The following is a 16,945-nucleotide window of genomic DNA, read 5'->3' as shown; positions in this document are numbered from 1 at the left end:
AACCAGCTCACATTTAATTGTGATATTTTAAAATTGTACAAGTTTTTGACATCAGACCTCCCACCTTCTATTTAGTCTTTTAAAATGACAGGGAAACATCATCAATCACAGGGGTTTAATAAGTTTACCCCTCTTCAGATCCTATTTGCAGTACCCAATATTCCTTTGAAATACCAATCAGACCCAGCAGTGGCCAATAGTAAATTTTCATCTTCCAGAGTTGAAAAGTTCAGATTCTCCAAGCATTCTGTATTCCAGTGGCACTTGTCCAGAATTGGTATATTCCCTAGCTGGGGAATTTTAAATGTACCAGTGAAAAAAAGCTTTTTCCCCTTCAAGGGGAAGAAAGAAAATTATTCCTCAGCAGCCAGCCAATCTGGCTGTGAGGTCTGTCCTGTCCCATCTCTTCAGGCTCTCTCTCTCTCTCTCTCTCTCTCTCTCTCTCTCTCTCTTTTTCTTTTTGCAATAGAGCAAGAGACCAAAACCTAACTTGAGTTACAAGAAACAAGACAGTGATGGCTAGTAAGGGAGTCAGCAGGAGTAACTGAGATACCCACATCCAATGTATGTGCTTCACAGAAAAACAATAACAACAAATTCACAAAATACAACAGTTGGGATTACAAAACCCATTCATCCGAGGGTGCTGGAAGGCAGCAAAGATAGGTGGAAGGGTAATGGCACAGGGAGAAAAACCAAGTATTCAAATCTGTCCAGGCACAGGGGCTGGTAAATGCTAGAAAAAAACTGGAAAACCTGTGGTCTTTTCAGACTCACGGTGGTGGTAAAACTCCACATACTGGTGTCAGGACGATACTCCCTTATGTGCACCAGAGACAAAGATTCCAATTCCTCAAGGAGAAGGGGATATGCAGAGGCCCTTGGCAGTGGGTCCCACCTTCCCTGGTAGGGAAGAACAGGAAAAAGAGCTGCCACAGCCTCCATCCAATCCCACCATCTCCTTTGGACAGCAGGAAACTCAGCGGCCTACAGCAGCCTTCAGTTTGGCAGGAGATGGACGCGGTGAGGGGAGCTTCTCTGTGGAGGTTGAGCTGCTTAGGGCTGACTGCAGGTAGACTGTCTTGTGGGATAGTCTGTTGCTTAAGAAGACCACCAAGGAGGAGAGGCACAGCTGGAAAAGGTATGCTTTCCCAGGAGTCTTTGCTTCATTGGCGCTGATGATGAATAAAGGAAACAGGACAGAGAAGAGGCAGCCACTGATGATGTAGGAGGACTGCATTGCTGTGAGGAACGCCAAGGGCAAGCCAAATTCAAAGTAATAAGGCCAATTCCTTTCTATGTTTGACAATCCCTGGTGCATTTCAATTCCTTTATTGAACCAACGACACTCAAAGCAGTACAGTGAGTAAAGAAGTGACATATGCAGCAGACTAACCAGCTGGCCAACGAGATGGATGGGGAAGAGACTCACAAACATCCCCTGGATAAGGAAAAGAGCCTGTAGCAGAAGGTTGAAGAGCATGTCAACAATTATTTTGCTGACACTGGGGAATGGATGAGGCTTCCTCCCTGATACCTCAAATGCCAGGTCAGCTATATCCTGAAACCAAATGGCATTCACAACTTTGCTAAGCACAAACAGGGGGAGCACCCAAAGAACACTGAAAATGGAGGTGAGAAAGAATTCCAGCCACGACCAGACATCTCCATGGAGCGATGAGTCACCAATGATCTGGGCTGTTACTGACTGAAGCGCAGGAATAAACACTCGGTAAAACAAGAGGAGACTGAACCAGAATACTCCACCATTCCAAGCACAACACTGGAAAATTCGACTAACAATGCGTGGCTCACTCTCTTGTTTTCGCTCTATGCTCTGGGCTCTCCTCTGTGCCAGGACACTACTTGCCCTTCTTCGATGCTGCTCTTCTCTCTTTTTTGCTGGATTCGGGCATCTAGCTTTGAGGTGGTGCAAATGCCCCAGATGGAGTCTTTGATTCCCCTGCCAAGGTCCTGGAGAAAGGTTTTAACACTTTCCACCATCTCCTCACCGCCCAGACTATCAATTACTCAGAGAGGGAAGTACCCCCGAAGTTCTCATCATAAAAGACCCCGCAGCCCCGCCGAGGCGCTGCTCAACCCCGCGGCCCCGTTTGGCAGCTCCTCGCTGGCGGCCCGCTCCGCCCCGGCGCTCCCAGGGCCCGGCGCTCCCAGGGCCAGGGCTGCGCCCCGGGATGGGATATCTTGCAGTGAGTTGTTGGCCAGGGAAGTCCCTGATGCCCTCAAAACATTGGCCATTGCCAAGGCTCTTGGTTTCCCATCAGAAATAGATGCAAGACCCTGTTGCTAATGACTCCACATGCTTGGGCTGTAAGGTCATTGTGAAATCAAGCTAGAGCTGAGCTGAAAATCTCCTCCTTGTAGACCAGCTGACACACTATGCTGCATCCAGCCCTATGGGGGAGAGATGTCATCAATGGAGCTAATCAACAGTAGACACTGTAAATCTTTAAGTATGGCCAGCCAGGCCAAATGAGCTAATAGGTGCAATAGTGGTATGTCTGTTATGAGGAAAACCAACCAATCTCTAATTGGACTGGAAGCCCACTCAACAGGAAGGAATACATGCCTCGTACTAAAAACCTAGTCAAAAGCCTGTAATGGAGAACATCATGAGCCCTAGAGTAAGTTTAAAGCCTGCTATTGTCTCGCTAAATGCATATACTATGCTCACCAAACTGCCCAGTATGTACTTCTGTTAATTTTCATACCCATATATTAATGCTACTATCATTTTTGGCTAGAGAAGCTTCTCTTTTCAGATGGCAGTGGCCACTGGGATGACTCAAAAGGTACCATAGTGCTGAGAAGAAGTGACAGAGGAGAACTCAGCACGGAAACATCTCTATCACACCATCCAAGGCTCAGAGTTCATCGTAGAAGAGGTGGTGGAAATAATGTAAGAGCCAAAGGTAGGAAAGGGCGCCTTACAATGAATTTTTCTAGACACAAAATCACCTAGATATCCATGACCTCACAATGCCTCTTACTATCTACATAGGACCATCATCATAGGAGGAAAAGATAATGACATCAAAATAAAAGGGAGAGTAATGGACAGGGAGAGGGGATATGATAGAGAGTGGATTTGTGAAGGGGAAAGTGGGAAAGGGCAGGAAATTATCATGATTTATTGTCTATAATTATGGAAGTGTTAATAAAGAAAGCTAAAAATTATAAGCTGGGTGTAATGGCGCACACCTTTAATCAAGCAACTGGGAGGCAGAGGAAGGAGGATTGCTGTGAGTTCAAGGCCACCCTGAGATTACATAGTAAATTCCAGGTCAGCCTGAGCTAGAGTGACCACAAGCTTTTAAATAAAAACACTTGAGTCTATTGGGGGACATTCAGTCTACAGTGCCTTTTCATTACCATATAAAAGGGTGCTAAGATTTTGATAGGGATTATTATACTGAATGTGTAAAACATTTTGGATTGTGCTGACATCTAAATGATAATTTAATACATGAACACAAGTTTTCTTCTTTTCTATTATATATACCCTCTTAAATTGCTTTCTGTAGCATTTTGCAATTTGCACAGAAAAGCACTCAGCCTTCCTATTTTATTCTTATTGATGGTGTTATGCATAGAAATGCTTTAATTTCACTGTCATATAACTAGTTTACAGAATTTTATTTTGAACTTGTACTCTATAATGTGGATTCCATTACATATGAAAGCTTTTTGGTAAACTTCATTACATTTACCATAAAAATGTCCATACCTCCTGAATATATGCAGAGTTTTTTTTTTAATTTTTGTTCATTTTTATTTATTTATTTGAGAGTGACAGAGAGAAAGAGGCAGATAGAGAGAGAAAGACAGAATGGGCGCGCCAGGGCTTCCAGCCACTACAAATGAACTCCAGATGCGTGCACCCCCTTATGCATCTGGCTAACATGGGTCTTGGGGAATTGAGCCTCGAACCGGGGTCCTTAGGCTTCATAGGCAAGCACTTAACCACTAAGCCATCTCTCCAGCCCCAGAGATTTTTTTTGTTTGTATGCTTGCAGTAATACGGATTGAGCTGAGGACTTCCCACATGCTAGATATATGCTTCAATACTGAGCTACATTCCCAGCCATCTTCTTACTTTATTTTTTCAAGATAGGGTTTCACTGTAGTCTAAGCTGACCTGATTCACTATGTAGTCTCAGGGTGGCTTCCAACTCATGACAATTTTCCTGTCTCTGCCTCCTGAGTACTGGGATAAAAGGCATGCCAGGCTTTTCTTTTTATTTTGAGACAGGGTCTTAGTTCGTTGGCCAGGTTGGCCCTAAACTTGTAATCCTCCTTCTTACCTTGCTGAATAGCTAGGATTATAGGCCCATAGATTTTTGCTTTTTCATATATATTAGTATATTTTATTTATTTGAGAGAGAGGTGGGGGGAAGAATGGTCATGCCAGGGACTTCAGCCACTGCAAATGAACTCCAAATGCGTACAACACCTTCTGCATCTGGCTTTATGTGCTTACTGGGGAATCAAACCTGGATCCTTTGGTTTTGCAGATTAATGCCTTAATCACTAAGCTATCTCTCCAGCCTGATTTTCACTTTTACTTTTCCAATGTGGATATCATCATTATTTTGTTCAGCTTACATAATGTAGCTATCGTATCAGAGTGTTAAGTAACAGTGGTAAAGTTAGACATCTTTTTCTTGTGACTAATTGTAGAAGAAAGACCTGTCTTTTTACATTAATGTTGAGAAGTGTGTTCTTCCAGAAATAATGCTCCATCATTTTGAGAGTTCTATCTATTTCCAGTTGCCTAACATTTTCTTTGCTTTTATTTTAATCTTGAAAGGCTTTTGTCAATTGCTGCTTATGTTTAAATTAAGATGACACTTTGGAGTTTTATCCCTCATATTAATGTGAGGTGTTAGCCATGTATTCTTGGGATTAATTCCACTCATTTGTAATGTGTAATGCTTTTATTGCACCTTTGGAATCTGTTTTATAGTTATTTTTTGTTGAGAATGGTGGCATTTATATACATAAAGGATACTGATGGAAATGGAACCATTACTTCAGGTGGACTTGCCTAGCTTTTTTGCCAAGGTGATACTGGCCTCATAGAGAAAATTCATGTTTCTTTCTCTTGTACCTGTTTTTCCATGCGTTTCAGTGATTACTGTTGATTTTTATTTAATATTTAGTAGAGTTTGCCAGTGCAGGTGTCTTAGGCATGACTTTGATCTGTTAATAGGTTTAGATATTGTATTCTTTTTTCCTTCTCTTTAGTTGTCGTACATCTGTTTCAATTTTCCAGTACTTGCACCTGGGTTTGTTATTTATTTTCTTCTTGGGATTTTTCATCTCAAGGTTTGTTTTTCTTTTAATTTAGTGGCATATACTTGTTCATATCATTTCCTAGTAACAATAGAATGTAGTAATTTATAGCTTCCCTTTATTCTTTTCATCATTTAAGATAAAGATTTTTCAATTTTGTTCAACTTTCCAAAAACACAATTTGGCTTAGGGGGTTGCATTTCCTCTTCTATTACATTTAGCAAATCTATAGTGTTTCCTTAGTTTTGAGTTATTTTCATCTTGTTTCCCCAGTTCTGAAAGGCATAAATTTGTTATTTATATTAACATTCTCTACATTTTTAATGAAAGGTTATATTTTTCTTTAGTGAATCTAAAAACCTTGGGCATGATGTTTAACTGCCATAGGTCTCTGTATAGATTCTAAGTTCCCCTTTTAAAAACTTTTGTTAAAAAAAAAGTATTTACTTGTGAGGAGAGAAAAAGAGTGAGAGAGAGAGAGAGAGAGAGGGTATCAGCAAGCCCCAGCAAGTCTCCTGCCTCAGGCCCCTTCAGCACTTGGGTAGCAGGAATGTGTGGACACATTTGGCTTTTTATGTGGATGCTGGGGATAGAACTGAGATCCTCATGCTTAATGTACCAAGCACTCTTTAACTGCTGAGCCATTTCAGAGCCCCTTCTTTTCTTCTCCTTCTTATTTTGATATACTGGGGCTTGAACCTAAGGCCTCATGAATGAGAGAAAAACACTCTACAACTGAGTTATAACTCCAGCCATCATATGTATTTATGAATCCTACAAGTTCCTGATGAATTAATGCTTTTACATTATAAAAAAGTCCATCTTTATTTCTGAAAATATTCTATCTTATGGGCTACTTTAAGATGATAATTGCACATGACTGCCAACACATGTATCCATACACATAAAAACACACACATACAAAAGTAAAATCAATGAATAAAATCAAACAAGTTTAAGATATGAAAAAAGATTTATTTATTTGTTTTTATTTATTTATTTAATTGAGAGTGACAGAGAAGGAAAGAGACAGAAAGATAATGGGTGCACCAGGGCCTTCAGCCACTGCAAACAAACTCCAAATGTATGTACCACCTTATGCATCTGGCTTAAGTGGGTACTGGGGAATCAAGCCTTAAGCCGGGGTCCTTAGGCTTTACAAGCAAGCACTTAACCGCTGAGCCATCTCTCCAGCTCCATGAATAAACATTTTTATGGAGCAAATTTATTCAACATATACACATTAAGAACATTATATGTTAACAAGAAAAATGGAATACTTCCTTTTTCACTTTGAAATATGCTTAAATGTGGGCTGAAGAGATGGCTTAGCGGTTAAGCACTTGCCTGTGAAGCCTAAGGAACCAGGTTTGAGGCTAGGTTCCCCAGGTCCCACATTAGCCAGATGCACAAGGGGGCGCACGCATCTGGAATTCGTTTGCAGTGGCTGGAGGCCCTGGCGCGTCCATTCTCTCTCTCTCTCTCTCTCTAACTGCTTCTTTCTCTCTGTCTATTGCTCTCAAATAAATAAATAAACATAAAAAAATAAAAAAAATATGCTTAAATGTTATGTTGGTAGTGCCAGAAATTATTAACAAAACAGGTGTTACATGAATTTTTTCTGGGGAGTTGTAAACAGAATTATTCATCCCAGATAGGGCACAAATGAAACAAACCAAAGTACAAATGCACCAAAGTCGAACTTGGTGAACCACTGAGTTCACTGGAATTACTACTTATAGGATTATGGGTGAGGAACTACTTACAGGAACATGGGTGACTCAAAGCCAGCTGAATCACCAGAGAGCTTACTCCAGCATAAGTAATGACTCATGAAAGCTGTATCCCTAGAGCGCAATTCACAACCTTCAGGCAGCTCTACTGGTGTAGAGCAGAAACCAAATAACACATGACAGACTTTAATTATATTAATATGTCTAAGTTTCTGTTTCCCTGCAGGGCCCAAATTACTGACACAGCATTTTGCAGTTACTGGGAAAAACAACCACAAACTGTTCAGTACCCCAAATAATCCCTGTAACTGGCCAATCAAAAAGGAACAAGTAAATGCTGTACATTCCTGTAGCTTTTGGGACTATAGAGAAGTTTGCTTAACGGCTCCCAGCTACAATGTAACCAATCAGCTTGCAATGTATATGCTCTTGCTAAATGTCAACCAATCATGTAACTGCTACATGGAAATTCCCCTTTTCTTTGTTTGAACCTAACATAAGCTCCTCCCAGATGCCATTTAGGGATATTGGACAGGCCCACTGCATTGGTAACATCTGGAGCCCAAGCTTAAGCCAGAAATAAAGCTCTTTGCTGTTGCATATGTGTCTGAAACTCTTGGTGGTCTTTGGGGACTCTGTGATCTGGGCATAACATTTGGGGGGTTGTACAGGATCCCCAAGACCCCTGAGGTCCCCGTCGAGTTGAACTGAACTGCTGGTGGGTAAGTGTCTATGTTTTGTCTTTCTTTCAGTCAGCATAGAAGCCAGCTCACCCTGTAATTCTGATTTTGCCCCCATGGTCTGGCGGATGTGCTGGCCACCACCCTGCCTGGACAGTGGGTCCTGGGTACCCCAGGGCCCCTGTAGGGGATTTAATCCCCTTTTAACGGATTTGCAGAGATGAAGCAGGTTGCTGCCATGGCACAGCAAGAGGCAGTCCTCTCACTTTCAGTTTTGCTTCAGCGGCCAGGAGGATTTTTTTCTTTTGTGTGTGTGTGTGTGTGTTCACTGTGCTTATTAGTTGTGTCGTGTTTGTGACTGTTTGTGACTAAAGAGATGAGAAGGACCCAGGTGACACCCTTTTCTCTTCTAGAGAACCATTTCAAGGAAATCAAAGAGCTGGACATAGAAATTAAAAAGGAAAAGTTAAAAGCTGGGCGTGGTGGTGCACACCTTTATTCCCAGCACTTGGTAAGAGGATTGTCACGAGTTCGAGGCTACCCTCAGACTACATAGTGAATTCCAGGTCAGCCTGGACCAGAGTGAGACCCTACGTAGAAAAAACAAAAACAAAAAAATATATAATAATAATAATAATGAAAAGTTAAATGTCTTTTGCAGGAACGAATGGCCGACCTTTAATGTTGGGCATCTGACTGAAGGCACGTTCGACCTACTGGCCATTAGCCAGATATTTGTTCTATATCAACTTCAACTTGGAGGATTATTTAAAACAACAGAATTCCCTCTAAAGAGGTAACTTATAATTTGTCAGGTATTTAAAAAAAAATGTAATGTCCTGTTACTTAAAAGGAGGCAGCTGACCTGACTTCTAGGCCAGCCTGCCTCAAGATAGTAACAAAGCTTCTCTTAACACAGAATTGCCTGGATATCCGTGACCTCACAGTTCCTAACACTACCTGCACACGACCATCATAAGAGGAGGAAAAGATCATGACGTCAAAATAAAAGACAGACTGATTGAGAAGGGGAGGAGATATGATGGAGAATGGAATTTCAAAGGGGAAAGGGGGAGATATTGCCATGGGATATTTTTTATAATCATGGAAAACATTAATAAAAAAATTGTCTTAGTTACTCCTAATAAAATCATTATCGAGTGTATTATTGGTATTAATGACATAAAATCACCTTTAGACTACTTTCTTGTTATAAGTAATAGGATTAACCAATTTGGTGTAATTTTTCTTAATAGCCTTATAAGAAAAATGGTTATTATGGGGTGAGAAGAATTGATTGAAGGAAAAGGGAAGGAATTTTTCAATGTTGGGACACAGAATGCTCATTAAATGCTTTTTGAGTGGTACTTAGATCAGAATGTTAAAGTATGTAAATAAAGGTGTGCGGATGTAAAAAAAAAAAAAAAATTTTCCGGTTAAAGCTAAACACCATGCCTAAAGTTAGAGATTTTTCAACTGTTTACAAACTTTTAAGAAACAAAAAAGTAATTTTCAGGCTCAAATATGTTGGGATAGCTTGCTTAAGCTTTATCAAAGTTAAGTCACGGTAAAACGTAAAATTGTTTTATGTTAATAAAAATTCGGTGGTACATGAAATCAATAGCTATCAAGTATAAGCCAAAATCATTGGTTGTCAAGTGATGTTTCTTCTTTCAAAAAGATTTGTCAAGGGTAATGTTAATTTTTAGCTAGCTTTTTTGTCTCAGAAGAGACCAGATTCTACTCTATCGTAAGTAACGTCACTGTATCATTTTTGGCATCTTAAGTCCAGTGCTTATAACAAAATTAACTCTTAAGACATATTTCCTACTTTAGGGTACAGCCTCATGTTCAAACAATGGTCCTCATCTGACAAAACTAATTTCAAGCTCCATGGTTCTGTTTCCAATGTTCTCTGGGTAATTGGTACCCACACAGGTATCTGAACTAATCAAAGATGTTTTCAAACACAAGTGCTATAACTTTATACTGCTTTATTGGTCCTTTTCTAACACTTTCTAGGTTAAATTAATTAATTTATAAATAAATTAGCATTGTTTTCAAGACTGGTAACAGGTTCTGCCTATATTTATAAATGTTATATATTAAAAATGTGAGATGTAGCATTCTTCATGGAAATAGACAAAACAATCCAAAAATTCATTTGGAATCACAAAAAACCTTGAATATCGAAAATAAAACTAAGGAACAAAAATAAGGCTGGTGGTATCACCATACCTGATTATAACCTATACTACAGAGCCATAGTAACAACAACAGCATGGTACTGGCATAAACACCGACATGTAGATCATTGGAACAAAATAGAGGACCCACATGTAAGCCCAAGTAGCTATAGCCACCTGATATTCGATAAAAATGCCCAAAATACTCATTGGAGAAAAGACAACGTCCTCAGCAAATGGAGTTGGGAAAACTGGATATATATCTGTAGCAGGATGAAAATAGATTCTTCTCTCTCGCCATGCACAAGAATTAAGTCCAAATGGATTAAAGACCGTAACATCAGACCGGAAACTGTGAAACTGCTAGAGGAAAAAGTAGGGGAAACCCTGCAACATATTGGTCTTGGCAAAGACTTTCTGAATACAACCCCAATTGCTCAGGCAATAAAACCATAGATTAATCACTGGGACCTCATGAAATTACAAAGATTTTGCTCTGCAAAGGACACAGTGAAAAAAGCAAAGAGGCAACGTACAGAATGAGAAAAAATCTTTGCCAGCTATATATCTGACAGAGGAAAAATATCTAAGATATACAAAGAACTCGAAAAGTTAAATAGGGCTGGAGAGATGGCTTAGCGGTTAACAGTTTGCCTGTGAAGCCTTAGGACCCCGGTTCGAGGCTTGGTTCCCCAGGTCCCACGTTAGCCAGATGCACAAGGGGGCGCACGCTTCTGGAGTTCCTTTGCAGAGGTGGAAGCCCTGGCGCGGCCATTCTCTCTCTCTCTTCCTCTATCTGTCTTTCTCTCTGTGTCTGTCACTCTCAATTAAAGAAATAAATAAAAAAATTTTTTTTAAAGGTTAAATAATAAGAAATCAAACAAGGCAATCAAAAAATGGGCTACGGAGCTAAATAGAACATTGTCAAAGGAAGAAATATGAATGACATATAAGTATCTAAAAAATGTTGTACGTCACTAGCCATCAGGGAAATGCAGATTAAAACTACATTGAGATACCATCACACTCCTGTCGGATTGGCCACCATCATGAAAACAAATGATCATAAATGTTGGCGGTTATGTGGAAAAAAAGGAACCCTTCTACACTGCTGGTGGGAATGCAATCTGGTCCAGCCATTGTGGAAATCAGTGTGGAGGTTCCTAAAACAGCTAAAGATTGATCTACCATATGACCCAGCTATACCACTCCTGGGCATATATCCAAAGGACTCATCTCATTTCCTTACAAGTACGTGCTCAACCATATTTATTTCTGCTGAATTTATAATAGCTGGGAAATGGAACCAGCCTAGATGTCCCTCAACAGATGAGTGGATAATGAAGATGTGGCACATTTATACAATGGAGTTCTCCTCAGCGGTAAAGAAAATGAAGTTATGAAATTTGCAGAAAAATGGATGGACCTGTAAAGGATTATATTAAGTGAGGTAACCCAGGCCCAGAAAGCCAAGCACCACATGTTCTCTTTCATATGTTGATACTACCTACAGACGATTTGCTTCTGCATGAGAATGAAAATACTTAGTAGCAGAGGCCAGTAAGTTAAAAAGGAGACATAAAGGGAAGAGGAAGTAAGGGAGGAGGGTACTTAATAGGTTGATATTGTATATATGTAAGTACATTGATTGTGATGGGGTGGTAATATGATGGAGAATGGAATTTCAAGGGGGAAAGTCCTGGATGGGGAGGGAGGGAATTACCATGGGATTTTTTTTTTTTATAATCATGGAAAAGGTTAATAAAAATTTAAAAAATTTTTTATAAATGTAAAGGTTATGTCTTTTGTCTTGGTGGTGACTTACTCTCCGTTGGAGATTCTGCTTTTCTTTTTCAGATAGTTGCAGATCCTAAGAAGAGAGCATCCCCATCATATCTCAAAAGGGCCACAACTGAAACTAAGGAAAATAGGCAAAACAAGCAAAGGCGCTCTTTTCCTGATGAACCAGATAGCAGCACAAGGGGGAAGGAGACCAACACAGAGACAAATCAACTGCTACCAAATCAGAGAGCCAGAGCCTCAGAGGCCCCCAACACCTCATCACTGAAGCAGACCAAAACTGAACCCAACATAGCTTGGGGAAATTTTGCGGAAGAGGGAGCAGAAAGTATATCAGAGCCATATGTTGGGTCATGATATGTAAGGACATTTATTGTACCAATAACTGTAGGCTAACTCCACAATGCACGACACATATACATCAATAAGGTGGGGCCGTTGGAGAGGGGGTTGGTCACAGATGAGCTTAATAATGGTACCAAACTGCCTGTATTTGCTGAATAGAAAACTAATAAAAACATTTTTAAAAAATGTGAGATGTGCCTACTTTCTATACCTTAGATATATGGCTTATGCTGCCCCAGTACAACAAAAAGTTTAAAAATTAGACAAAGTGATCTTAGAAGCCCTTGTGCCATTCTTTAACTAAATCCACTTCAGTAATCAAATGTGCTCTATATGTACATACATTCAAGCTGGTGTACCTTTCCTTTTAAGTATGTTAGTCACCTACATGGAAGCCAAAGCCAATTGGAATCATCGGAGAAAAATGTGCCAATATTTTGGCCTGTGCTCCCAGGTCATGAGGCCACTGGAGATGACGGGGCACTTGTACACTGGACCCCTGGTAAGTCACCTGTTTTCCTGAGCAGGGAGGATATGGAGACCCAAACAAAATTGGCGTACAGTCTGATAGATGAGAATCACATTTGAGGAGCAATCAGTCCTCCTGACTTCCCAAAGCAGGGAAATTACTTTTGCAGCACGGCCCTGAGTCATCCTGAGAGACAGCAAACACGGTAAGCTATAGGGCTACTCCTGGGGCCCTAACGTCTTTTTAGAGAGCCATTAATAACCTCCAAAATTAATCCCTAATTAACTTTTGGCTATCTGCATGGTCATAAATACTCAGAGAGAAATGTATAACCAAACATAAAAACTACTCTAAATATATAAATGGACTGCTAAGTAATACAACAAGAGCTTTCCAAGAGGGGAAAAAACAACATACATTAAGACATCTTTTCCCCATAGTTCTAATTCTATAATAAATAAAAACAAGTGTAGATTTCAAAAGCGTTATTTTCAAATCTAGAATATATAAATAAATTCTGAGACCAAAATAATATATTTATACGGCCTTTAATGATACCCAATAGCTCTCTATTATCAAGGTTAAATGTTACACATGTTTCTGATAACTCTCCTAAAATCTCATCTGTTTAGAAGCCATGTCAAATACTACTGTTCTATTTAATGAACAGTTCTGAAAGAAAATCTCAGCCAGCTCATCCTCAGATGGTCCTGAGATGATCCAAGACTGTCTACCTGAATTCCATCGACTTCCAAAAGGACCAGTGTAGTGTGTGCTCACTTCTCATTAACTCCTTACTTTTATTCTTTCTACCCAATGTTCTCTTCCAATAGTATCTTCCCACATTCTGGGGTCCATTATAATAGTTCCCCTCTCTGGGAGAGACTCTCACTGCAACATGTCCCCACTTTGAGTCCCGTTCAGCAGGAAATAGTAAATGATGTAATATCTTCATCCCAGTCCCCTACAAGCAAATGGAATGTCTTCTCATGAGAGGAAAAAATAAGGGAAAATAAAATTAGGGTGACTGGACCATCACCATCCCCAACACCCTACATCTACCAACCAGGTAATGGGTCTTCAGGCATTGCCACCTCCCCAAGACCCTCAAACTTCTTTGGAAAGGGCTAAGGCCAGGCACCAAAATCAAAATTGGTAACAACCTTGCTTTCAGCCCTGGCTGGAACCCTGGTTTTACTATTGTTACTATTAAACCTCGGATGCTGCATAATCAAAAAATTAATCTCCTTTGTCAGGAAAGAATCAACACAGTATACCTCAAGATGCTTAGGACACAGTACCATTCCTTCCATCTCTCTGCTAATAAGGACCTGAGATTGGACCCTCTTAAGTTACAAGCAGAGTGAGGAATGAATAGCCCAAACCAAAGTAACACCATGACAGACTTTAATTATATTAATATGATTAAGGTTCTGTTGCCCTGCACGGCCCAAATTACTGACACAGCATTTTGCAGTTTCTGCGGAAAACAACCACAAACTGCTCAGTACCCCAAATAATCCCTTTAACTGGCCAATCAAAAAGGTACAAGTAAATGTTGTACATTCCTGTGGCTCTTGTGACTATAGAGAAGTTTGCTTAATGTTTCTCATCTACAATGTAACCAATCAGCTTGCAACATATATGCTCTTGCTAAATGTCAACCAATCATGTAACTGCTACATGGAAATTCCCCTTTTCTTTGTTTGAACCTAATATAAGCTCCTTCCAGATGCCATTCAGGGATCTTTTACAGGCCCACTGCATTGGTGACATCTGGAGCCCGAGCTTAAGCCAGAAATAAAGCTGTTTGGTGTTGCATATGTGTCTGACTCTCTTGGTGGTCTTTGGGGACTCTGTGATCTGGGCATAACATTTGGGGGCTTCTCCAGGAACTCCATAGCCCCTGAGGTCCCCATCGAGTTGAGCTGAACTGCTGGTGGGCAAGTGTCCCTGTTTTGTCTTTCTTTTAGTCAGCATAGAAGCCAGCTCACCCTGTAATTCTGATTTTGCCCCAGTGGTCTGGCCAATGTGCTGGCCACCACCCTGCCTGGGCAGTGGGTCCTGGGTGCCCCAGGCCCACCTGGAGGGCATTTAATCCCCTTTTAACGGATTTGCAGAGATGAAGCGGGTTGCTGCCATGGCACAGCAAGAGGCAGTCCTCTCTCTTTCAGTTTTGCCTCCAGCGGCCAGGAGGATTTTTTCTTTTGTGTGTGTGTGTGTGTTCGTTGTGCTTGTTAGTTGTGTCGTGTTTGTGAATGTTTGTGACTATAGAGAAGAGACGGGCGCAGGTGACACCCTTTTCTCTTCTAGAGAACCATTTCAAGGAAATCAAAGACCTGGAAATAGAAATTAAAAAGGAAAAGTTAAAAGCTGGGCGTGGTGGTGCACACCTTTATTCCCAACAGTTGGGAGGCACTGGCAAGAGGATTGCCAGGAGTTCGAGGCTACCCTCAGACTACATAGTGAATTCCAGGTCAGCCTGGACCAGAGTGAGACCCTACCTAGAAAAAAAAAAATAATAATAATAGTAATAATGAAAATTTAAATGTCTTTTGCAGAAACGAATGGCCGACCTTTCAAGTTGGGCATCTGACTGAAGGCACTTTAGACCTACTGGCCATTAGCCAGATATTTGTTCTATATCAACTTCAACTTACATGGAGGATTATTAAAAACAACAGAATTCCTTCTGAAGAGGTACCTTTTAATTTGTCAGGTATTTAAAAAAAATTGTAATGTTCTGTTACTTAAAAGGAGGCAGCTGACCTGACTTCTAGGCCAGCCTGCCTCAAGATAGTAACAAAGCTTCTCTTAACACGGAATGGCCTGGATATCCATGACCTCACAGTTCCTGACACTACCTGCACAAGACCATCATAAGAGGAGGAAAAGATCATGACGTCAAAATAATAGACAGACTGATTGAGAAGGGGAGGAGATATGATGGAGAATGGAATTTCAAAGAGGAAAGGGGGAGGTATTGCCGTGGAATATTTTTTATAATCATGGAAAACATTAATAAAAAAATTGTCTTAGGGGCTGGAGAGATGGCTTAGTGGTTAAGCGCTTGCCTGTGAAGCCGAAGGACCCTGTTTCGTGACTCGGTTCCCCAAGTCCCATGTTAGCCAGATGCACAAGGGGGCGCACGCATCTGCAGTTCGTTTGCAGTGGCTGGAAGCCCTGGTAAGCTCATTCTCTCTCACTCCCTCTATCTGTCTTTCTGTCTGTGTCTGTCACTCTCAAATAAATAAATAAAAAATTTTAAAAAAATTTAAAAACAAAATTTTCTTAATTACTCCTAATAAAAACATTATCAAGTGTGTTATTGGTATTAATGACATAAAATTGTCTTTAGTCTACTTTCTTGTTATGAGTAAAAGGATTAATCAATTTGGTGTAATTTTTCTTAATAGCCTTATAAGAAAGATGGTTATTATGTGGTGAGATGAATTGATTAAAGAAACTGGGAAGGAAATTTTTCAATGTTGGGGCATCAAATGCTCATTAAATGCTTTTTGAGTGGTACTTAGATCAGAATGTTAAAGTATGTAAATAAAGGTGTGTGGATGTAAAAAAAAAAAATTTCCGGTTAAACCTAAACACCATGCCTAAAGTTAGAGATTTTTTAACTGTTTACAAACTTTTAAGAAACAAAAAACTAATTTTTAGGCTCAAATATGTTGGGATAGCTTGCTTAAGCTTTATCAAAGTTAAGTCACGGTAAAACATAAAATTGTTTTAAGTTAATAAAAATTCGGTGGTACATGAAATCAATAGCTATCAAGTTTAAGCCAAAATCATTGGTTGTCAAGTGATGTTTCTTCTTTCAAAAAGATTTGTCAAGGGTTATGTTAATATTTAGCTAGCTTTTTTGTCTCAGAAGAGACCAGATTCTACTCTAACGTAGGTAACGTCACTATCTCATTTTTGGCATCTTAAGTCCAGTGCTTATAACAAAATTAACTCTTAAGACATATATCCTACTTTAAGGTACAGCCTCATGCTCAAACAATGGTCCTCATCTGACAAAGCTAATTTCAAGCTCCATGGTCTTTTTCCAGAGTTCTCTGGATCATTGGTACCCACACAGGTATCTGAACTAATCAAAGATGTTTTCAAACACAAGTACTATAACTTTATACCATTATATTTGTCATTTTCTAACAATTTCTAGGTTAAATTAATTAATTTATAAAATAATTAGTATTGTTTTCAAGACTGGTAACATGTAGGGCCTATATTTATAAATGTTAGATATTAAAAATGTGAGATGTAGCATTCTTCATGGAAATAGAAAAAACAATCCAAAAATTCATTTGGGATCACAAAAAACCTCGAATATCTAAAATAATACTAAGCAACAAAAATAAGGCTGGTGGTATCACGATACCTGATTATAACCTATACTACAGA

General features: G+C 39.8%; 1 pseudogene; it reads right to left on the bottom strand.

The window, feature by feature from the left end:
* Positions 1-926: 926 nt before the first annotated feature.
* LOC101604876 lies at positions 927-2,058 on the bottom strand (annotated as a pseudogene).
* Positions 2,059-16,945: the final 14,887 nt, after the last annotated feature.

The sequence above is a fragment of the Jaculus jaculus genome, chromosome X (genome assembly GCF_020740685.1).
Source record: "Jaculus jaculus isolate mJacJac1 chromosome X, mJacJac1.mat.Y.cur, whole genome shotgun sequence".
Classification (NCBI taxonomy): Eukaryota; Metazoa; Chordata; class Mammalia; order Rodentia; family Dipodidae; genus Jaculus; species Jaculus jaculus.
Note: the sequence above shows the minus strand (reverse complement) of the source record. Positions and strands in the feature narration are given on the sequence as shown.